This window comes from Scyliorhinus torazame, chromosome 3 (genome assembly GCF_047496885.1).
Source record: "Scyliorhinus torazame isolate Kashiwa2021f chromosome 3, sScyTor2.1, whole genome shotgun sequence".
NCBI classification, from domain to species: domain Eukaryota; kingdom Metazoa; phylum Chordata; class Chondrichthyes; order Carcharhiniformes; family Scyliorhinidae; genus Scyliorhinus; species Scyliorhinus torazame.
Genome location: NC_092709.1, coordinates 144,786,665 through 144,811,201, shown reverse-complemented (window position 1 = coordinate 144,811,201; position 24,537 = coordinate 144,786,665). Strand labels below are relative to the sequence as shown.

General features: G+C 52.5%; 1 protein-coding gene across 2 annotated transcripts in view; it reads right to left on the bottom strand.

The window, feature by feature from the left end:
• Window positions 1-13,362, bottom strand: part of lin54 (lin-54 DREAM MuvB core complex component) — a 136,702-nt gene extending 123,340 nt beyond the window's left edge. The window contains exon 1 of one of the 2 annotated variants that reach the window (XM_072496350.1): window positions 13,148-13,362. The gene's annotated coding sequence lies outside the window, so the exon portion shown is untranslated. Of the gene's footprint in view, window positions 1-8,138; window positions 8,308-13,147 lie in introns of those variants that run through there. The other variant, XM_072496349.1, reaches the window with a different exon arrangement.
• Between the last annotated feature and the right edge of the window lie 11,175 nt (window positions 13,363-24,537).

Genomic DNA, 24,537 nt, shown 5'->3' with positions numbered 1-24,537 from the left:
CGCACCGAATTGGGGCGATGTAGGCTTTCTGAGGGGATTGCTGGCAGCGATCCCAGACTTGGCCACGTACCAGTCGATCATGGGAGGAGATATTAATTGTGTCCTAAAGCAGAGAGTAGATCGAGCCCCAGGTCAATGTAGGATACAAATGGCGGGTTTATGGAAAAGATGGGCATGGTGGACCTGTGGCTCTTCAAGAACCCAGGGGGAAGGGAGTATTCCTTTTTCTCACGTTATAGGGTGTATTCAAGAAACAACTTTTTTGTGGTGAGCCGGGAGATTTGGGTTGGGGTGGAGGGGGCAGAGTACGCGGGAATAGTAATCTCAGACCATGCGCCCCATTGGCTGTAGATTCGCTTTAGATCGGGACGGAAGCAGACGGGTGGAGGCTCACTTCAGGGTTTTGTCAGATAGAGGGTTTTGGATAAAGTGCGGGCTGTGATTAAAGATTATGTAGAATTGAACCAAAATGGGGAGGTGTTGCATTTTGGAAAGCACTAAAAGCGGTGGCCCAGGTTGTTGGGGGGGGGGTTAATCTCTTTCAAGTCACAAGAGGATAGGAAAAGGAGGGAGGAATATGAATGGCTAATGAACGAGATAGTTGAGGTACACTGGGCGTACTCAAAAGTCACCCACCACCTGGTGCCTGGTTTGGAGGTGAACTTGCAGATGTTGTTCCCATGCATCTGCTGCCCTTGTCCTTCTAGGTAGTAAAAGTTGTGCGTTTGGAAGATGCTGTTAAGGAGCCTTGGTGAGTTCCTGCAGTGCATCTTATAAATGCTACACACTGCTGCCATTATGCATCGGTGGCAGAGGGAGTGAATGTTGATGGTGGTGGATGGTGGTGGATGGGGGTGACAATCAAGCAGGCTATGTCCTGAATGGTTCAGTCACCCAGTTAAGTGGAGAATATTCCATGACACTTTTAAAATTAAATTTAGAGTACCCAATTATTTTTTCTTCCAATTAAAGGGCAATTTAGCGTGGCCAATCCACCTAGCCTGCACATCTTTTGGGTTGTGGGGGCGAAACCCACGCAAACACAGGGAGAATGTGCAAACTCCACATGGACAGTGACCCAGAGCTGGGATCGAACCTGGGACCTCGGCGTCGTGAGGCAGCAGGGCTAACCCACTGCACCACCGTGTTGCCCTCCATCACACTCTTGACCTGTGCCTTGTGGATGGTGAACTGGCTTTGGGAAGTGAGGGGGTGAGTCACACACTGCAGAATTTCCAGCCTCTGACCTGCACTTGTAGCCACAGTATTTATATAGCTGGTGTAGTTCAGTCTCAGGCCTGGTAAATCCCAGAGTGTTGATAGTTCTGAAAATATGAAATAGGGACAGCAGTCCATAGAACATAAAACATATAGTGCAGAAGGAGGCCATACAGCCCATCGAGTCTGCATTACCTGGAGGAAACCCACAGAGACACGGGGAGAACGTGCAGACTCCACACAGACAGCGTCCCAGCGGGGAATCGAACCTGGGACCCTGGTGCTGTGAAGCCACAGTGCTAGCCACTTGTGCTACCGTGCTGCCCCAAGTAGGCTGCTCAATCCCTCGAACCTGCACCTCGATTCAATAAGAACATAGTTGAATAGATGGTTATATGTCAAGACTCCACTGGCTTCTTTGTACTGGACCATAGAGTGAATGACTACAAATAATTAGACTGTAGGGGCAAACACACCCAAATCGAATCTTTTCCTCACTCAAAGCACACAAAGATTTTCCCAGGATAGATCAATGGATAGCAATGAGAGGCAGGAATCCTTGTTGATTTTTCTCTTTCCAAGTCCTGTGGAGATAAGGCCAGCACCCTAACAGCTGCCTGGCTGAGTTTCCCTCAACACAGATTGTGCAAATCATAGCTATTCTGGCCGGTATGTCTCAGTGCAAGAACTTTTCCCACTGAACAATTGGGAAGTTTGTTCAATGTTTTTATTGCGTTTTAAAAACATTTTGCATACACCAGGGTGGGAAGATTAATTACTGCAGAATGGAAACACTCATTCTAGTTATATCACTCTGCCAACTTCACACATTTCTCCATCAAGTACAGAATTACATGTACAGCAATATTCTGTACTTTGTGCCTTCAGAATAGGACTTGATAATTATCTGGAAGCAAAATACTGTAAATCAGAAATAAGAACAAGAAATGCTGGAAATACACAGGTCGGGCGACACGGTGGTGTAGTGGTGAGCACTGCTGCCTCACAGCGCCGAGGACCAAGGTTCGATCCCAGCCCCGGGGTCACTATCCGTATGGAGTTTGCACATGAAATGACAATCGCTTATTGTCACAAGTAGGTTTCAAATGAAGTTACTGTGAAAAGCCCCTCGTCGCCACATTCCGGCGCCTGTTTGGGGAGGCTGGTACGGGAATTGTGTCTGCGTGGGTGTCACCCTCACGACCCAAAAAGATGTGCAGGGTAGATGGATTGGCCACGCTAAATTGCCCCTTAATTGAAAAAAAAGAGAATTGGGTACTCTAAATTTATATTTTTAAAAAAAGGAATACACAGGTAAGCCATCAATTGTGGAACGAGAAACAGAGTTAGTGTTTCAGGCTGCAACCTTTCAAAAGAACAGATGAAAGTTCATGAGTTGAAAAGTTAACGCTCAGTAACTATCTGGTTGAGGGGCAAAAGTGTCAAGATATGACCATTTCCAACAAATGAGAGTCTAACCGTCCCTTCCTCCGACATCCATTGCGCCATTACCACTGCTAAATACCCTACCATCAATATTCTGGGGATTTTTTTGGTAGTTTCTCGGAGTACAAGCTGAACATCGGAAAGAGCGAGTTGTTTGTGATCCAGGCCAAAGGGCAGGAGGAGAGACTGAAAGAGCTGCTGCTCAGGATGGTAGAGAAACGTTTTTGTTACCTGGGTATACAGGTGGCCAGGAAATGGGCTGCCCTGCACAGGCTCAACCTGACCCGGTTGGTGGAGCAAATGGAAGGGGCCTTTAAAGGTGGGACATGCTCCCGCTGTGACTGGCAGGGAGGGTGCAGACCGTGAAAATGACTGTCCTCCCCAGATTTTTGTTTGTCTTCCAGTGCCTCCCCATCTTCATCCCCAAGGCCTTTTTTAAACGGGTGAGTAGGATCATTTCGGGCTTTGTGTGGGCGGATAAGACCCCGCGAGTAAGGAGATCGCTGTTGGAGCGCAGTCGGGGGGGGGGGGGGGGGGGGCAGCGTCATGTAAAGGTACTAGTCTGGGAGCTTTGATAACGGCTCCTTTGCCGTTCTCGCCGACCGTTTACTCCACAAGTCCGGTGGTGGTGGCGACACTGCGGATCTGGGGACAGTGGAGGAGGTACAAGAAGGTGGAGGGAGTGTCGGTCTGGACCCCGATATGTAACAACCACAGGTTTGTCCCGGGTAGGATGCATGGTGGGTTCCAGAGCTGGCAGAGGGAAGAATGGGAGATCTGTGAATAGACGGAAGCTTTCCCAGTTTGAAGGCGCTAGAGGACAAATTTAATCTGCCGCCAGGAAACGCCTTGAAATATCTGCACATACTAGCCTTCCTGAAAAAAACAGGTAGTGGCCTTTCCGACGCAGCCGCCACTGAGGATACAGGACAGGGTGGTCTCCGGCGAGGAGTTGGAAGCGGGTCTGTGGGCAGAGGTCCTGGGCAGGGTTAATTCCTCCTCATCATGGGCCAGGCTCAGTCTAATTCAATTTAAGGTGGTCCACCGGGCACACATGACAGCAGCGAGAATGAGCAAGTTGTTTGGGGTAGAAGACAGTTGTATGAGGTGCAAGGGCAGCCTTGCAAACCACGTCCACATGTTTTGGGCATGCCCGGAGCGTAGAGAGTTCTGGCAACGGTTCGCGAGGGCAATGTCCAAGGTGCCTAACACATGGGTGGTGCCGAGCCCAGAGATAGTGATCTTTGGAGTGTCAGAAGACCCGGGAATTCAGGGGGGGAAAGAGGCTGACGTCTTGGCCTTTGCCACTCTAGTAGCCTGGAGACGGATTTTATTAATGTGGAGGGACTCAAAACCCCAGAGTGTAGAGACTTGGGTTAACGACATGGCTGGGTTTCTCAGCCTCGAGAAAATAAAGTTTGCGGGGGGGGGGGGAATACTGTGGCATATCAGAGGCTAGGAACTCTGCAGCAAGTGACTAATGTCCTGTTTACTCAAATGCTTTGCATCATCTAAGTCGTGAATGTGAAAGAATACTCTCCACAACACTCAAAAAGCTCGACACCATCCAGGCCCGCATGATTGTGACCCCATGTACCACCTCAATATTCAGTCCCTCCACCATTAACGTCGAATGGTTGCAGTCTTTAGGACCTACAAGATTCACAGCAGCAACATGCCAACTTCTACAACAGCACCTTCCAAGCAAGTGACCTCGACCAAGAGCAGCATTGGAACCACTACTTGCATGTTCCCCTTCCAAGTAACACATGACCCTGACTTAGTTTTTCCTTCATTGTTGCTGGGTAAAAATCCGAGAACTCTCTTCCCAACTGCACTTTGGGAATACCTACACCACAAGCACTGTAGCTGTTGAAGCAGTTACTCACCATCACCTTCTCACGGGCAATTGGAATTAGACATTAAATGTAGGCCTTGTCAGCCATCCCATGGACAATGAAAACTGAAGGTTACAGATACGTGTCGACAATCAAGAGTTAAATAGGACACAGTGCTTGCTGCAACCAAGCAAAGTGTAACCTGTAATAACTAATCACACGTTTGAGTAGAAGAACGAAGAACAATATTCTGGAGCTTCACCCAACTACCTCACCCGGTCAGAGAGAAATTATACTTGAAGGGAATGACATAATTGGGGAAGAATCAATGAAAGAATAATCATTGGAGAGAGAAGACTTGATGGAATAAACAGTCTGTATTTATTCTATGCTTTTGACTAAACCCAAGCAAAAAAGAAAAATATCTTCTAAGTCATTGTGACATTTCTATTTCTAACACCAAATATTAGCTCCTTTTACATGTGATACATCTAATGGCAATTGTCACAGGTAGGCTAACATTAACACTGCAATGTTGTTACTGTGAAAATCCTCCAATCATCCCACTGCGGTGCCTGTTCAGGTACACAAGAGGAAGAATTCAAAATGCCCAACTCACTTAACAAGCACATCTTTCAGGACTTGTGGGAGGAAACTGGAGCACCGGACAAAACCCACGCAGACACAGGAAGAACGTGCAGACTGCACAGAAGATTCCAAGCCAGGAATCAAACCCGCTGTGAACCCACAGTGCTAACCACTGTGCTACGGTTAGCACTACTGCCTCACAGCGGCGAGGACCCGGGTTCGGCCCCGGGTCACTGGCCGTGTGGCGTTTGCACATTCTCCCCATGTGTGCGTAGGTCTCACCCCCTGTACCCAAAGATGTGCTGGGTAGGTGGAGTGGCCACTCTTTTGAGGTCCACCAACAAAATAGAAGAAAGGAAACAAACTTAGAGACAAAGCAAAAAGGGTCGCTCGTGTTAGGGGCACTGCCCGAACATAACAAAGATCAACGAAAATTTAAAAACATCAAATAAGAGTGCAATTAAAGGGGTCAATAACGCACCCCAACCCCTGCGGTGCCCACCAGGCACAGAAGGCCTCGATGGTGCCCGTGGACACCTCTAACTCCCTCTCCAGGGACACCTGGCCGCGAATGTAACCACGGAAGAGGGGCAGACAGTCTGATTGGACGCCCCCCTCGGTAGCCCGCTGCTTGGACCTATAAATGGCATGCTTCACCAGGCTGAGGAGCAGGTTCACAAGGTGATCCTCTGCCTTTTCCACCCCTCTCTGCACCAGGTTCCCGCAGCGTGGGGCTGAAGTACAAACAAAACTTCAACAAAAGATGGGTCAGAAAACGAAAAAGGAGGTGCAGCCTATAACACGTAACATAGACATGGTCCACGGACTCCACAACGCCGCAAACATTGCAGGCTTCTTGGGAGCCCGTGAACCGGTACAATCGGTGATTGGACGGCACTGCTGCATGCAACACCCTCCACCCCAGGTTTCCAAGATGGAGGGGGAGGACTCCTCCATAGAGGGAACTCCAGTGGAGACCTCCGCCACCTGATGGCAACAAGGCACACCATGGGGTGTCCGGACAACAAGGAGGTGAAGGGTGTGCAGCAGCAACCTGTACAGGAAACCCCTCCGCGCAGTGCGAAAAGGCAAAGAGGGCATTTCCGTGAGGCGGCTAAGATCGTGGGGGCACCAGCCCTTGGAGGTTTTGGGGGCCTGAGGCCAATGTGGAATTCAGTCTGCAGTCTGGGGATGGGGCTCGCCCAGACAGAATATCACCACACACCTATGCATCCTACAATCTGGGAGTCGTTGGGTGTCATCCAGTCCACTTGTCCACCAAGATCCTAACGCAAAGCTCTGCAAGCATCCTCACTATACGGATCCGAGAGGTTTGCCTCGCACATCTCCTCTAAACTTTGCCCCACCGACCTTAAAACCTTTGCCCTCTGGTGACTGACCCCTCCATCCTGGGAAAGAGCGCCTGCCCATCCACTCTATCTCTATTAGGTCACCCCTCAACCTCTGTTGTTCTAATGGAAATAGTCCAAGTCCATTCAGCCTCTTTGCACAGCCAACAACCTCCAGGCCAGGCAACATCCTGGTAAACCTCCTCTGCACCCTTTCCAAAGCCTCCACATCCTTCTGGTAGCGTGGTGACCAGAAATGTGCTCAATAGTCCAAGTGTGGCATTACCAAGGTTCTGTACAACTGTAGCATGACTTGCCATGTGTCTTGATATTAGCTAGTCTGTTTGGATTGTCACCCAGTGACATTTCACAGCTGGGCTGACCAAACTGGAGTTTGCATTAACTTTAAAGATATATTGATCATTTCATTACTTTCAAGAAACCAAATGTACACAAGCAGCCTTCGTATTATTATATAACCCATTCTGCATAGTGTTTTTTCAATTCAAACATACTGCAGTACAACTGTTCTCCTGCAAATTTCTAGAAAAATAGACTGACCCATCAGACTGTTAACCAAATTATCCAGCTTCCCCCAGTATTCTGGTCAAAAGTTATCTCACATTCAACACTAAAATAGGTTAAGTGATCATTTACCACACTACTGTTTGTGGGATGTTGCTGTAAATTGGCTGCCATATATGCGAACAAGATGTCACAAAAAAAATGATGAAAGCATTTCCCACAGGCTTCTGTTTAAAAGTACTTTCTTATTCCCATTTTCCAATTGATTTGAGGCTCTGTTCTCCAACCAATGCCCTAGTCTATATTTACAGGATCATTGCCTCCAACGTTGAAAGAGTTCAATGTTAAGGATGCAGTAATCACGTTAACATAGTTGAGGATGTGGCCATTACAAATTAGTTGTACATTTTTTGGGGGTGGGGGAAGATGGTGCTTAATGTCTCCACATATGGGGTGCGCTCTAAACAACATTAGATTGCTAGCAGTGTGCAGAGATCCACAAATTTCGACGGATTACATTCTATGTGTGACCTCTATTTGCTAATTATCTTTATTGATGAAAACCCTAGACAGAAATGCCATAAAGTACTGCTGCTTGCCCAATAAATCTATCATATTAAGTGAATGATTTCACACCGTACTTGCAACAGGCAAACTTGATGGCTAGACAACTTCCAAACGTAATGATTGTGAGGCGGAATCTGAGCATACGTTACTGTATCTTTAAGAGAGCCACGTCTCTCCAGACGATCTCAAAAGGAAAACAGAACTGCAGGCCTCCCCACTCGAATTGTTAGTGCCTGACGAGGAAACCTGATGTGTCACAAGCGTGACATCTGGTTGCAAGAAGGGACAATGTGTCATTTTGTGTCTGTGCGGCCGGGGAAAGTCCAAAGCCGGCTCGGGCTTTTCAGACGAGGCTCGGGTGTATTATTAGGCAGGGATTGCATTTCGAAAGGTCCGCCATTTTCACCTCGTCATCACATTTCCAGAGAAAGGCAGGGCCTGAGCGAGAACTGAGACATACAAAATAATACGAAAAAACCGCGGAAAAAAAAAAACTTAGCAGGAAATAACACAGTTGTCAAACAAGCCCCGCAAACATTCAATCTGATGTCGCGGCGCATTCCCCCCAACAACATAAAAACCCAAAACTTACAAATCAAAAATCTACCTGGTGAGAAATACAATCTCCAACAGATGTGCCTTAGCGACCCCCAACACAAAAATACACTTCTTCCTCCAGTACAAATCGCTGGCGGCTGAAGGAAATTATTCCTGTATATGGACAGCACGAAAAGAAAACTAGACCCCGGGGTTTGTACTGCCCGTTCCTGATAACACTGACAGTACAAAGCCTTTTGGATCATTATCCCAGGGGCGGGGGAATGCGTAACTGGGGAGATCAGCCAGGAACCAAGATTAAACTCCATCATGAAATGTTACAACTGCAACACACGCCTAAGACCAAGTACAACCAGGATCCAGCAACTATTTAGATTGATAACATTTTAACGGAATGTAGATCATTTTTTGACGCGCCCATCGCTGGAAATATACTTTTTAACCCTGACTTGTGATGGTGACCGTGAAGCCCCCATGCCTCAGAAACGTATTAAAGTTACACAGTATAAAAATCACACTTTAATGTGACAAACAAAAGGAGACACACGGGCTGGAGGATGGACAAACGGAGTTTCAAACACACTGAAGCGAAGTAAGGAAAGGAACAAAGGGGTAAAGAGGACGATCAAAAGAACTGTCACCGGAGGAGAGTCGCTAAAAAGGGGCTGACACAAGACAGCGGACAACTTCAATTGGAGACACCTCAGACTGGTTTCGGTGTGAAACAGACCACAGATCTCTCACAGGGGAGGGGGTAAGGGGGGGGGGGGTAAAGGGGGGGAGGGAGGGGGTAAAGGGGGGGAGGGAGGGGGTAAAGGGGGGGAGGGAGGGGGTAAAGGGGGGGAGGGAGGGGGTAAAGGGGGGGAGGGAGGGGGTAAAGGGGGGGAGGGAGGGGGTAAAGGGGGGGAGGGAGGGGGTAAAGGGGGGGAGGGAGGGGGTAAAGGGGGGAGGGAGGGGGTAAAGGGGGGAGGGAGGGGGTAAAGGGGGGAGGGAGGGGGTAAAGGGGGGGAGGGAGGGGGTAAAGGGGGGAGGGAGGGGGTAAAGGGGGGAGGGAGGGGGTAAAGGGGGGAGGGAGGGGGTAAAGGGGGGAGGGAGGGGGTAAAGGGGGGAGGGAGGGGGTAAAGGGGGGAGGGAGGGGGTAAAGGGGGGAGGGAGGGGGTAAAGGGGGGAGGGAGGGGGTAAAGGGGGGAGGGAGGGGGTAAAGGGGGGAGGGAGGGGGTAAAGGGGGGAGGGAGGGGGTAAAGGGGGGAGGGAGGGGGTAAAGGGGGGAGGGAGGGGGTAAAGGGGGGAGGGAGGGGGTAAAGGGGGGGGAGGGGGGGAGGGAGGGGGTAAAGGGGGGGGAGGGGGGAGGGAGGGGGTAAAGGGGGGAGGGGGGGAGGGGGGAGGGAGGGGGTAAAGGGGGGGGAGGGAGGGGGGGAGGGGGGGGGGGAGGGGGGGGGGGAGGGGGGGGGGGAGGGAGGGGGGGAGGGAGGGAGGGGGGGAGGGAGGGAGGGGGGGAGGGAGGGAGGGGGGGAGGGAGGGAGGGGGGGTGGGAGGGTGGGGGGGTGGGAGGGAGGGGGGGTGGGATGGAGGGGGGAGGGGGTGGGATGGGGGGTGGGATGGGGGGTGGGATGGGGGGTGGGATGGGGGGGGGAGGGGGGTGGGATGGAGGGGGGTGGGATGGAGGGGGGTGGGATGGAGGGGGGTGGGATGGAGGGGGGTGGGATGGAGGGGGGTGGGATGGAGGGGGGTGGGATGGAGGGGGGTGGGATGGAGGGGGGTGGGATGGAGGGGGGTGGGATGGAGGGGGGTGGGATGGAGGGGGGTGGGATGGAGGGGGGTGGGATGGAGGGGGGTGGGATGGAGGGGGGAGGGATGGAGGGGGGAGGGATGGAGGGGGGAGGGATGGAGGGGGGAGGGATGGAGGGGGGAGGGATGGAGGGGGGAGGGATGGAGGGGGGAGGGATGGAGGGGGGAGGGATGGAGGGGGGAGGGATGGAGGGGGGAGGGATGGAGGGGGGAGGGGGGGAGGGATGGAGGGGGGAGGGATGGAGGGATGGAGGGATGGAGGGATGGAGGGATGGAGGGGGGAGGGATGGAGGGGGGAGGGATGGAGGGGGGAGGGATGGAGGGGGGAGGGATGGAGGGGGGAGGGATGGAGGGGGGAGGGATGGAGGGGGGAGGGATGGAGGGGGGAGGGATGGAGGGGGGAGGGATGGAGGGGGGAGGGATGGAGGGGGGAGGGATGGAGGGGGGAGGGATGGAGGGGGGAGGGGGGAGGGATGGAGGGGGAGGGATGGAGGGGGAGGGATGGAGGATGGAGGGGGGGGGTGGGATGGAGGGGGGGGGTGGGATGGAGGGGGGGGTGGGATGGAGGGGGGGGGTGGGATGGAGGGGGGGGTGGGATGGAGGGGGGGGGTGGGATGGAGGAGAGGGGGGGGTGGGGGATGGAGGAGAGGGGGGGGTGGGGGATGGAGGAGAGGGGGGGGTGGGGGATGGAGGAGAGGGGGGGGTGGGGGATGGAGGAGAGGGGGGGGTGGGGGATGGAGGAGAGGGGGGGGTGGGGGATGGAGGAGAGGGGGGGGTGGGGGATGGAGGAGAGGGGGGGGGTGGGGGATGGAGGAGAGGGGGGGGGTGGGGGATGGAGGAGAGGGGGGGGGGTGGGGGATGGAGGAGAGGGGGGGGTGGGGGATGGAGGAGAGGGGGGGGTGGGGGATGGAGGAGAGGGGGGGTGGGGGATGGAGGAGAGGGGGGGGTGGGGGATGGAGGAGAGGGGGGGGTGGGGGATGGAGGAGAGGGGGGGGGGTGGGGGATGGAGGAGAGGGGGGGGTGTGGGGGATGGAGGAGAGGGGGGGGGTGGGGGATGGAGGAGAGGGGGGGCGGTGGGGGATGGAGGAGAGGGGGGGGTGGGGGATGGAGGAGAGGGGGGGGTGGGGGGTGGGGGATGGAGGAGAGGGGGGGGGTGGGGGATGGAGGAGAGGGGGGGTGGGGGATGGAGGAGGGGGGGGGTGGGGGATGGAGGAGGGGGGGGGGTGGGGGATGGAGGAGGGGGGGGGGGTGGGGGATGGAGGAGGGGGGGGGGGTGGGGGATGGAGGAGGGGGGGGGGTGGGGGATGGAGGAGGGGGGGGGGTGGGGGATGGAGGAGGGGGGGGGTGGGGGATGGAGGAGGGGGGGGGGTGGGGGATGGAGGAGGGGGGGGGGTGGGGGATGGAGGAGGGGGGGGGTGGGGGATGGAGGAGGGGGGGGTGGGGGATGGAGGAGGGGGGGGTGGGGGATGGAGGAGGGGGGGGGTGGGGGATGGAGGAGGGGGGGGGTGGGGGATGGAGGAGGGGGGGGGTGGGGGATGGAGGAGGGGGGGGGGTGGGGGATGGAGGAGAGGGGGGGGTGGGGGATGGAGGAGAGGGGGGGGGTGGGGGATGGAGGAGAGGGGGGGGTGGGGGATGGAGGAGAGGGGGGGGTGGGGGATGGAGGAGAGGGGGGGGTGGGGGATGGAGGAGAGGGGGGGGTGGGGGATGGAGGAGAGGGGGGGGTGGGGGATGGAGGAGAGGGGGGGGTGGGGGATGGAGGAGAGGGGGGGGTGGGGGATGGAGGAGAGGGGGGGGTGGGGGATGGAGGAGAGGGGGGGGTGGGGGATGGAGGAGAGGGGGGGGTGGGGGATGGAGGAGAGGGGGGGGTGGGGGATGGAGGAGAGGGGGGGGGTGGGGGATGGAGGAGAGGGGGGGTGGGGGATGGAGGAGAGGGGGGGTGGGGGATGGAGGAGAGGGGGGGTGGGGGATGGAGGAGAGGGGGGGTGGGGGATGGAGGAGAGGGGGGTGGGGGGATGGAGGAGAGGGGGGGTGGGGGGATGGAGGAGAGGGGGGATGGAGGAGAGGGGGGGTGGGGGATGGAGGGGGGGGGATGGAGGAGAGGGGGGGGATGGAGGAGAGGGGGGGGATGGAGGAGAGGGGGGATGGAGGAGAGGGGGGATGGAGGAGAGGGGGGATGGAGGAGAGGGGGGGGATGGAGGAGAGGGGGGGATGGAGGAGAGGGGGGGATGGAGGAGAGGGGGGGGGATGGAGGAGAGGGGGGGGGATGGAGGAGAGGGGGGGGTGGGGGATGGAGAAGAGGGGGGGGTGGGGGATGGAGAAGAGGGGGGGGTGGGGGATGGAGAAGAGGGGGGGGTGGGGGATGGAGAAGAGGGGGGGGTGGGGGATGGAGGAGAGGGGGGGGTGGGGGATGGAGGAGAGGGGGGGGTGGGGGATGGAGGAGAGGGGGGGGGTGGGGGATGGAGGAGAGGGGGGGGGGTGGCGGATGGAGGAGAGGGGGGGGGTGGGGGATGGAGGAGAGGGGGGGGGTGGGGGATGGAGGAGAGGGGGGGGGTGGGGGATGGAGGAGAGGGGGGGGGTGGGGGATGGAGGAGAGGGGGGGGGTGGGGGATGGAGGAGAGGGGGGGGTGGGGGATGGAGGAGAGGGGGGGGGTGGGGGATGGAGGAGAGGGGGGGGGTGGGGGATGGAGGCGAGGGGGGGGGTGGGGGATGGAGGCGAGGGGGGGGGTGGGGGATGGAGGAGAGGGGGGGGTGGGGGATGGAGGAGAGGGGGGGGTGGGGGATGGAGGAGAGGGGGGGGTGGGGGATGGAGGAGAGGGGGGGGGGTGGGGGATGGAGGAGAGGGGGGGGGGGTGGGGGATGGAGGAGAGGGGGGGGTGGGGGATGGAGGAGAGGGGGGGGTGGGGGATGGAGGAGAGGGGGGGGTGGGGGATGGAGGAGAGGGGGGGGTGGGGGATGGAGGAGAGGGGGGGGTGGGGGATGGAGGAGGGGGGGGGGGGGGGGGAGGGGGAACGAGAGGGGTACCGGACCGGTCCCCGGGCAAGGAGAGAGAGGGAAGGGGGCACCGGATCCCGTTCGGGAAGGGATGTGATCGGCTCTCAGTCACTTTCAAACCCAGCAGCTGGTGTTGCCCAAGTTGTGCAAGTCGCGCAGCCCCGGTCTCCTCCACCGCCGTCAGTCACATCAGGACCAGAGGGAGCGATGAAACCTCTCCCTCCCTCTCCTTCAGACATAAACACACCCGGGTCGCTGACGGCGTTCTCAGTAACTCACCGGCTCCGCTGCCGGGACCGCTCGCAGCTGAAAGCGGGCGGCATGGAGGATCCTGCTTGGTGCCTGGGCCCGAGCCGGCGCTCCCAGTTACCACACACACAACTCTCGTCACCGGGAGACCGACCGTGTTTGTTCAAAATCACGCGCCGAGCGCCATTCCTCCTGCTCTAACATCCCATAATATCACTCGGCACCCCGGGAGACCACGGTCTGGCTCCGCGGAGCACGTCACCGTCCCACCCCGAAAACACGTCACAATACGGTGGCATGACGTGCTTCGCTCCGACACGGACGGCGCGGGTTCCGTAGCCCCGCCCACTCTATCAGCTGTGTGCTCAACATTAACCCTGCCCACCTGTCCACTAATATTGTTGAAAGTCATTCATATCTAGTTTACTGAGAATTATGTAGCAATTGTAACATTCAGAAACTGACCTTCAGGTCATTGTCAACTTGTCTGAAGTATATGAGATGGTGTGGCAATGCCAGCGTTGGACTGGGGTGAGCACAGTAAGAAGTCTTCCAACACCAGGTTCCAAGTCCAACAGGTTTGTTTTGAATCACGAGCTTTCGGAGCACAGCTCCTTCCTCAGGTGAATGAAGAGGTGGTTTCCAGAAACATATATAAAGACAAGGTCAATTATGCAAGACGATACTTTGAATGCGAGTCTTTGCAGGTAATTAAGTCTTTACAAGTCCAGACGGAGCAACTGGAGAGATGGATAAGCACAGTTTAAAGAGGTGTGAATTGTCTCAAGCCAGGACAGTTGGTAGGATTTTGCAAGTCCAGGCCAGATGGTGGGGGGTGAACGTAATGCGACATGAATCCAATGATGAAAGGTTGAGGCCGTACTCATGTGTGCGGAACTTGGCTGGAAGTTTCTGCTCGGCGATTCTGCGTTGTCGCGCATCCTAAGGCCACCTTGGAGAATGCTTACCCGAAGATCAGAGGCTGAATGCCCTTGACTGCTGAAGTGTTCCCCGACTGGAAGGGAACATTCCTGCCTGGCAATTGTCGCGCGGTGTCCATTCATCCATTGTCTCAGCGTCTGCATGGTCTCGCCAATGTACCATGCATCAGGACCCTTTCCTGCAGCGTATGAGGTAGACAATGTTGGCCGAGTCGCACGAGTATGTACCACGTACCTGATGGGTGGTGTTCTCATGTGTAATGGTGGTACCCATGTCGATGCTCTGGCACGTCTTGCAGAGATTGCCATGGCAGGGTTGTGTGTGTGTCGTGGTATATGAGAAAATGGGCCTTTCACTAAAAACCCAGAATGCAAAGGGTCCAACAGTAAAATATCTTCTCCCTATCGATTCAGATCAATGGTGGACTCCTGGAAAATATGGACCATATTCCATATCTTGGGAGCCTCTTCTTGATGAAGTCAGAGGTAGATGACAAAATTCATCATTGTCTCCAATATGCCAGCGGAGCCTCTGGCCAACTGAGGAATACATTATAGATAAAAGCAAATTACTGCAGATGCTGGAATCTGAAACAACACCAGAAAGTACTGGACAATCTCAACATGTCTGACACCATCTGTGGAGAGAAAAGGGAACTGACATTTTGAGTCTGGATGACTCTTTGTCAAAGATCTGTCAGTCCTGCTGAGATTGTCCAACATTTTTTGTTTTTGTTGAGGAATACATTACTTGAGGACAACAGTTTCAAACCCATGTCTAAGATTATGTATTAGTGTGCAGTAGTGATTCCATGCTATATGCTGAAGAGACATGGACAAAGTACAGCAGGCACCTCAAAGAACACTGGAGAAGAGGGCAGCACGGTGGCGTAGTGGTTGGCACTGCTGCCTCATGGCGTCGCGGTCCCAGGTTCGATCCCGGCTCTGGGTCACTGTCCGTGTGTAGTTTGCACATTCTCCCCGTGTTTGCGTGGGTTTTGCCCCCACAACCCAAAGATGTGCAGGGTATGTGGATTGGCCTCGCTAAATTGCCCCTTAATTGAAAAAGATTAATTGGGTACTCGAAATTTTTTTTTTAAAGAACACTGGAGAAATACCGCCAGCAGTGCCTTCACAAAATCCTCCAAATCCAGTGGTAAGAAAGGTGGTTCCAACATCAGCAACATTCTCTCCGAAGTGAGATAAAATAGTTTTAAGGGATTAAATTTGTTTTGGTAGACGTGAGACATAAGGTATAGTTTTAAGCGTGTTTAATGTTTCTGTGCCTGGAAGGGTGAAACCTGAAGTTAACTTCACGCTCAACAAAGCTGTAAGTTATGTGTAGGGTTAGTTAAATTCTAACTGTTGTGCTTGAAAAGGGCTATGGCATGAAGAATAAATAAAAGGTATGAGGGTGTTGCTGAGCCACTGGGGCCTTGTAAGGCTGAGTTTTCGTTCAGCTAATTTGTTTGCAGTGGGAGACATGGGGGCGATTCTCCGAGCCCCACGCCTGGCTGGAGAATCGCCGCAACCGCGCCACGACGCCCCGGCGCCGGTGCGTGATTCTCCGAGGTGCAGAGAATTGGCGCCATTTGGGCCGGCGCGTTTGGCGCGGCGCCGGCTGCGGCGCCGGCCACGGCGGATGAGCCGGCCGCCCCGATGCGACAGAGTCCTGCCGGCGCCGTTCACCCCTGGTTGCTGCCGGCGGAAACTCTGCAGGACGCACGGGGGGCGGCCTGTGGGGGGGAGGGGGGCTCTTCCACCGGGGGTGCCTCCAAAAGGGTCTGGCCCACGATCGGGGCCCACAAATCGGCGGGCCGGCCTCTCTACCCCCTGGCCTACTTTCCGCCGTGGCCGGCCCCTGAACACCGACCCCATGTTGGGTCGGGGCTGGCACGCGTAAAAGTTCCCCGCGCATGCGCAGGATGGTGTGGCCCAACTGCGCATTCGCAGGATTGAGCTGGCCCAACTGCACATGCGTGGGTTGGGCGCGTGAAACGCGATGGCGCAAACACTTGGCCTCAATATCGGAGAATCGCTCCCATGACCTCAGGGAGTGAACATCTCTCAACTCTGCCAGAAGAAAGACTGGATATGATAATAATAACCTTTGTTAGTGTCACAAGTAGCCTTGCATTAACACTGCAATGAAGTAACTGTAAAAATCCCCTAGTCACCATACTAAGGCGCCTGTTTGGGTACACTGAGAGAGAATTCAGAATGTCTAATTCACCTAACAGCACTTCTTTCGGGACTTGTGGGAGGAAACCGGAGCATCTGGTGGAAACCCATGCAGACACAGGGAAAAAGTGCAGACTCCTCACAGGCAGTGACACAAGCCAGGAATCGAACCGGGGTACCTGGCGCTGTGAAGCTAACCACTGTGCTTCTGTGCCACCAATGAGGCTTCTAAATAAGTTACAGTCCAGGTAACCAGGGATTGGGACAGAAAGAATGTTTAAGATGACTGGTTTTAAGTAAACAGAGATCAAGGTATTGTTGAGAAGAATTCAAAGAAGAGTAAACAAGGTGTTCTGAGTTAAAGAGACAATTGCCGTAATCAGATTCAAAATGGGACACCAGACTTCATAGCTAAATTAAATGTCTGATGCAATTTTAATACAGTCTGGGAATTGGGAGTTAAAGCAATTGTGAACAGTTTGCATAGCCGCCAAGACAAAGAAATCCTAAAGGGGTTGGTGTAAAATCCTGGACTAGATTTGTTGTTAAAAGTGGTGTGGAAGCTTTGTTAAAAGGTGTAATTTGGTAAACCTGGTCTCGATTTCAGATTGTAAGCCGTTAAGGGAAAGAATTATTGTGCAAAGATTTTAAAGCTTGTATTTGGGAGCGGAGTTTAGAAACTGATGTGATCATCATCTGGGGATTCTGAGGAGAAATCCACAAATATTCATTTGGGGTTCAGAGCAGAATGTGTGTATTTGACCATAGTAATTTTAATAATAATAATCACTTATTGTCACAAGTAGACTTCAATGAAGTTACTGTGAAAAGCCCTCTAGTCGTCACATTCTGGCGCCTGTTCGGGGAGGCCGGTACGGTACTTGAAAGAGACTTTGTGTTAATGAAACCATTGTAGCTTGAGGTGTACTTTGTAATCCATGTTAATCTTTTAAACTGTGTGTATTTGTTAAGATAAGGGGGAGTAAAGGAGTACTGGATAATAATATATCTTTTCATGTTTAATATATGTATTTTCTTTTTGATAAACAAATTAGCGCTACCTCATTGTGCCGAGGACCTGGGTTCGATCCCGGCCTCAGGTCTCTGTCCGTGTGTAGTTTACATATTTTCCCCATGTCTTTGTGGTTGTCGCCCCTACAACCCAAAGATGTGCAGGGTAGGTGGATTGACCATGCTAAATTGCCCGTTAATTGGAAAAAAGGAATTGGGCAGTTAGCATTTTTTAAAAACTAATTAGCAGTCCTGTGACTCTGTTATATCGAAAATACAATGCAGAAGGAGGCTATTCGGTCCATCGAGTCTGCACCGACCCATATAAGCCCTCACTTCCACCCTATCCCCCTAACCCAATAACCTCCTAATCTTTTTGAACACTAAGGGCAATTTAGCATGGCCAATCCACCTAACCTGCATGTCTTTGGACTGTGGGAGGAAACCAGAGCACCCGGAGGAAACCCACGCAGACACGTGGAGAACATGCAGACTCCGCACAGACAGTGACCCAACGGGGAATCGAACCTGGTACCCTGGCGCTGTGAAGCCACAGTGCTAATCACTATGCTACCGTGCTGTTCTTCCAAGTTTTATTTTTTTTTAAATCAAAGTTACAGTCTTTTGAGCCAGAGATCCATTCTGAGATCTTCCCGTCCAGTTATAACATCTATTGGGATCGTAACACAAGCCGGCTTTTCTGGCATCAAGGTGCTAATCAAAAGGTTTGTAATTCATATGCCTGACACCAACCTATTGAGACACTGCTCTGCTTGGAATTCGGTCACAGTAGGAGATTTCCAGGAGGACAGTGGAAACACATTTGGGATACCCTCAAAACATCCCTGAATAGGACAAACATCCCTACCAACTCATGGAAGAGCCTGTCTTGTGACCAACCAGAATAGCGAAGGTTCATCTGGGAAGGTACTGGACACATTGAGGGGCTTCGACAGGAACATACAGAGATGAAATCAAGGCATCAGATGAGACCATAAGACATAGACGAAGAAGTAAGCCATCTGCTGTGTCGTTCAATGGGATCATGACTGTTCTGATATAATAATCCTCAACTCCACTCTCCTGCCTTATCCCCATAACCCTTGATTACCTTGCTGACTAAAAACCTGTCCATCTCAGCTTTGAATATACTTAACAACCAAACCTCTATAGCTCTCTGAGGTAAAGAATTCCACAGATTCACTACCCTCTGAGAGCAGATATTCCTCTTCATCTCTGTCTTAAATGTGCAATCCCTTGCTCTGAGATTATGCCCTCTGGTCTTAGACTCTCCCACAAGGTGAAACAACCTCTCAGCATCTACCCTGTCAAGCCGCTTGAGAATTCTATATGTCTCAATAAGGTGACTTTCTAAACTCCAAGTACAAGCACAACCTACTCAACCTCTCCTCATAAGAAAATACCTCATACCTGGGATCAACCGAGTGATCCTTCTCTGGACTGGCTCCAATGCCAGTATATCATTCCTCAGATAAGGGAGCAACAGTATTCCAGCTGTGGTCTAACTAGTAACTTGTATTGTTTTAGCAAGAATTATTTTTGTGCTCCATTCCCTTTGAAATAAATACCAACATTCCATTTGCCTTCCTAATTACCTGCTGAACGTGCATGCTAGCTTTTTGTCATTTATGTTCAAGGACCCCAAATACCTCTCAGTGCGACAGCTTTCTCCCGTCTTTTGCCATTTAAATAATATTCAGCTCCTTTATTCTTCCTATCAAAGTGCATAACTTCACATTTCCATACATTATATTCCACCTGCCAGTTTTTTGTCCATTCAGTTAACCTGTCTATATCCTTCTGTAGACTTTTTGTGTCTTTCTCACCACTTGCCTTCTTAGCTATTTTTGTGTCACCCACAGACTTGGCAATAGTACAGTCCCTTCCCTCATCCAAGTCATGAGCATATATTGTAAATAATTGTGGACCCAGCACTGATCCCTGTGGCACTCCACCAATTATGGATTGCCATCCTGAAACTGCTCCTGTTATCCCAACTCTCTGTCTTCGATTATTAGCCAATACTTTATACATGCTAATATACCACCCCCAATACCATGGGCTCATATCTTAGTAAGTAGCCTTTTGTGCGATACCTTATTAAATATTTTTTGGTAATCCAAGTATATTACATCTACTGGTCCCCTTTTATCTATCCTACTTGTTACCACCTCAAAGAATTCTAATAAATTTGTACGGCATGATTACCCAATCATAAAGCCATGCTGACACTGCTTGATTATATACAAAACGCCAAACAAGCTATCTTCCCAACTCAGGAATCAACTTGAGTCCTGTCTGTCACTGGGCTAGATAAATGTCCAGCAATTATTGAAGTCTAATTTCATTATATTAGTTTGAAAAGATTGGTTCAGTACTGAAGAAAAATATAATTTCAATGTGGAATGTTATCACATTTTTAGGTCATAATGTATCAATGATTTGTGTAGCAGGAATATGATCATGGACGGAGAGTTGATGGACAACTCTTTATTCTATGTCTTAAGAGGAGTGGATGATACAGTGGGATAAACACTGAGATTTTACATGAGACTCAGATTCAAATAGTGCTCAATCCAGCCGGTTGGTTGAAAGTACACCATGTTAATGGATTTGTTCAGTTTTTAAGGAAAAATTATTAATCTCCCCAAACCACAAGATATAGGATGGCTGATGTCGGAAATGATAAAATGTCAGGTAAGTGTATTAGAGAGTATTGTGAGTTAGAGCTGAGATACCTTGATGGGCAGAAAGCAAAATGTATTCTGCATTTAACTGTTGCATTTAACATGTTGGATCCTGGAAAATTGATTTATTTTTCTCATTTGCTCTGCCCCATTTGTTCATAAAACGTACCAGAAAAGTGTCAATTTAATTTTTTTAAACACACCTGACACAACAGATTTCAATGTTCATCACTTTTAGGTTAACATTACTTTTATGTTAGCATTACTATTGGTTTGAAAAGTATTGCATGTTTTACAAACACAAAACCTCTGGCCCATAATTGGTTATGGATTGAGTCAGTAATACAGAGCTCCTGGAGCTGTACAATGCTTTAACAATTGCCATATCCGGGGACGTCCGGTGGCGGCTATGAAGGAGTAAGTCGCACATTTGGTGGCTGCCGCTCTCGTCGGACTTTTGGACCTTCTCCCCCGATTTTCTACCGGACTTGAATTGTAAAACCGATGACAGAGGCAATTGTGTACTGAATTCCCACATCGGTGCATGGAGAGAAGGACTAGAAGTGCTCATAAAGGCAGAAACAGAAAGACAGAGAAGGTTTGGGCTGAAGCTGCAGCAGGAGACAGCATGGCGGAGGACTGGACCTCTGGTTTGACGACCCAGCGGTCAATGGAGCAGCTGATGCAAGTTATTCAGGAAGGCTTTGCTAAGCAGAAACGGGACTGCTTGGACCCGATAAAAGTGTCAATTGAGCGGCTGGAGCTTAGATTGGACGCCCAATATCGGGCGATCCAGAAAGTAGAGAAGGCGCTGGCTGAGCAGGAGGAACATCAAACTGTGGTGGAGTTGGAGGTGGGGATGCTGCGAGACCAGCAGAAAAGGCTCCTGGAGAAGGTGGAGGACCTAGAGAATAGGTCCCACCGGCAGAACTTGAGAATCGTTGGGCTCCCGGAGGGGTCCAAAGGAGCGGCCGTTGGGGCATACATAGCGAGTATGTTTGAGAAGCTGCTGGGGGAGGGGACATACTCCCGACCCTTGGAGGTGGACAGGGCTCACAGAGCGCTCGCGAGGAAGCCGCGAATGGGAGACCCCCGAGGGCAATGGTGGTGAGATTCCATAGGTACTTGGAAAAGGAGCGCATTCTACAGTGGGCCAAGCGGACATGGAGCTGTAAGTGGGACCAAGACCTGAGTGTGGAGGTGGCCAGGAGAAGAGCAGGCTTCAACCAGATTAGGTCGATTCTTTTTAAGAAAAAGGTGAAGTTCGGACTGTTGTATCCGGCCAGCCTCTGGGTCACGTACGAGGAACAGCACTTTTATTTCGAGTCGCTTAAGGACGTGCTGGACTTCGTGAAAAGGAAAGGACTTGTGGTGGACTGAGAACTTTTGAACTTTGCCACAATGTTCTTGTATTTTTTTTGTCTTTCAGTTCTTTAAAAAAAAAGTTTCTCGTTTTTCATTTGGGGAAACTGTTTGTAATGCCTTTTGCATTGATTTGGGGCCAGCAATAGAGCTGAGTGGGTTAAGGTTTTCATTTGCACTGTTGGGGAATGGAGGTGTGCTTGTTTAGATCTTGGTGTTTTTCTGTCGGGCAATTGTGTGGGGATTGTTTGATGTTGGTGTATGTTTGTATAAGCGGGGGGTGAGGGTGGGGAGGGAACAATAGATGGGAGACTATCCGGCGCCAGGGATGGGGGCCACCAAGCTAGCTGGGCAGGCTAGCTCATGGAAGCGCAGTGGGGGGGGGGGGGGGGGGGGGGCGGGGTGCATATGTTTGGTTTATTAAAGTGGTTGGGTTACAGAGTGTTGTTACTAGGGCGGGAGGAGGTTAATGTTCTGCTGACGAGAGAGGGATTTGGGCTAAGAGACAGAGAGGAAGTTGGGGGCAGAGGCTGCCTGGGGGCGGACCGGTAGAGGCGCGGAGCATGAGCTGGAGGCGGGTGAAAAAGGGGATGGCTGATCGGCGAATGGGGGGGCAATGAGCCCCCCAACTAGGCTGATCACCTGGAATGTTCGAGGGTTAAATGGGCCGGTCAAGAGGGCACGTGTGTTCGCGCATCTTAGGGGACTGAAGGCGGACGTGGTAATGTTGCAGGAGACGCACCTTAGAGTAACTGATCAGATTAGATTGAGGAAAGGCTGGGTCAGTCAGGTCTTTCACTCGGGACTAGACTCAAAAACTAGAGGGGTCGCGATCCTGATCAATAAGCGGATGGTGTTTGACGCGGGTAGAATAGTCTCGGATGTGGGAGCTTGGTACATTATGGTCCGTGGGAAACTGGAGGGGGTGCAGGTGGTATTAGTAAATGTGTATGCACCAAATTGGGATGATGTGGAGTTTATAAAGAGGATGCTGGGGAAGATACTGGACCTGGACTCGCACAGGTTGGTCATGGGAGGGGACTTCAACACAGTTATTGACCCTGGCTTGGACCGGTGAAGCTCGAAAACGGGCAGGGTGCCAGCAATGGCAAAGGAACTAAAAGGGTTCATGGAGCAGATGAGGGGGGTGGATTCATGGAGATTTGGGCAGCCGAGGGTGAAGGAATTCTCCTCACACGTGCATAAAGTGTACTCCCGGATTGATTTCTTTATTTTGAGCAGGGCCTTACTGGCAGGGGTGGTGGACACGGGGTACTCGGCGATCACAATCTCAGACCATGCTCCACACTGGGTTGACCTGCAGGTTAGTAAAGACAGTAACCAACGCCCGCAATGGAGGTTGGATGTGGGACTTTTGGCTGACGAAGGGGTGTGCGAGCGGCTGAGGAAATGTATTCAGAACTACCTGCAGGTCAACGATACGGGGGAAATTTCAGCAGCGGTAGTCTGGGAAGCACTAAAGGCGGTGGTCAGAGGGGAGCTGATCTCGATACGGGCCCATAGGGAGAAGGTGGACAGGGCAGAGACAGACCGACTGATAAAGGAGAGACTATAGATCGATAGGAGGTATGTGGAGACCCCAGAGGCAGGGCTTTTAAGGGAACAGCGGAGGCTGCAGGCAGAGTTCGGGTGAGAAAGGCGATGGGGGTGATCTATGAGCATGGAGAGAAGGCCAGCAGAATGCTTGCACAGCAGCTTAGAAAGAGGGAGGTAGCCAGGGAGGTAGGGAAAGTAAATGACAGAGATGGGATTCTGGTTGGAGATCAGCAGGTGTGAATAAGGTGTTTAGGGATTTCTACAGTAGACTGTACAGGTCGGAATCCCCTACGGGGCCGGAGGGGATGAGGCACTTCTTGGAGGGGCTGAATTTCCCAAAGGTTGACGGGGAGCTGGTAGAAGGGCTGGGGGCCCCGATCGGGTTGGAAGAGATAGTGGAGGGTCTGAAGGCCATGCAGTCGGGTAAAGCCCTGGGGCCGGACGGGTACCCAGTGGAGTTTTATAAAATGTTCTCTGGGATATTGGGGCTGGTGTTAATGAGGATGTTCAATGAGGCAAGGGAAAGAGGGGTGCTGCCCCCGACGATGTCACAGGCCACGGTTTTGCTGATTCTGAAGCGGGACAAGAACCCGGAGCTGTGTGGGTCCTACAGGCCGATATCCCTGTTGAATGTGGATGCCAAATTGCTGGCCAAAAGTTTGTCCTCCAGGATTGAGGATTGTGTTCCGGACGTTATTGGGGAGGACCAGACGGGGTTTGTTAAGGGTAGGCAGTTGGTGGCCAATGTAAGAAGGTTGTTAAACGTGATCATGATGTCCCCGGAAGGTAGGGAGGTGGAGCTAGTGATCGCAATGGATGCAGAAAAGGCTTTTGATCGAGTAGAATGAGATTATCTGTGGGAGGTACTGGGACGGTTCGGATTTGGGCGGGGCTTTATTGACTGGGTCAGATTGCTGTATCAGGCTCCTGTGGCAAGCATACAGACGAATAGGACAACATCGGGCTATTTTAGACTGCACCGGGGAACGAGACAGGGATGCCACCTCTCCCCACTGTTGATCGCGCTAGCTATAGAGCCGTTGGCAATTGTTCTGAGAGCCTCAAAGGGCTGGAAGGGGCTGGTCCGGGGAGGGTGGAACACAGAGTCTCGCTCTATGCAGACGGCCTGCTTCTGTATGTATCGGACCCAAAAGAGGGGATGGAAGAAATCATGAGGATTCATGGGGAATTTGGCCGGTTTTCGGGGTATAAGCTAAATATGGGGAAAAGGGAGATGTTTGCGGTCCAGGCGAGGGGACTGGAGAGGCGATTGGGGGAGCTGCCGTTTAGATTAGTAGGGGGAAGCTTCAGGTACCTAGGCATTCAAGTGGTGCGGGAATGGGACCGGCTGCATAAATTAAATCTGGCCCGACTAGTAGACCAAATGAAGGACGATTTTCGGAGATGGGAAACGCTTCCGTTGTCACTGGCTGGGAGGGTACAGATGGTGAAGATGACGGGCCTCCCGAGATTTAGTGTCTCCCTATCTTTATTCCGCGATCCTTTTTTAAACGGGTCAACAAAGTGATCACTGGCCTCGTTTGGGTGGGCAAGACCCCGCGAGTAAGGAAGGTAATGCTTGAGCGGATTCGGGGAGAGGACGGGTTGGCGCTGACAAATTTTAGTAACTATTACTGGGCGGCGAATATAGACATGATCA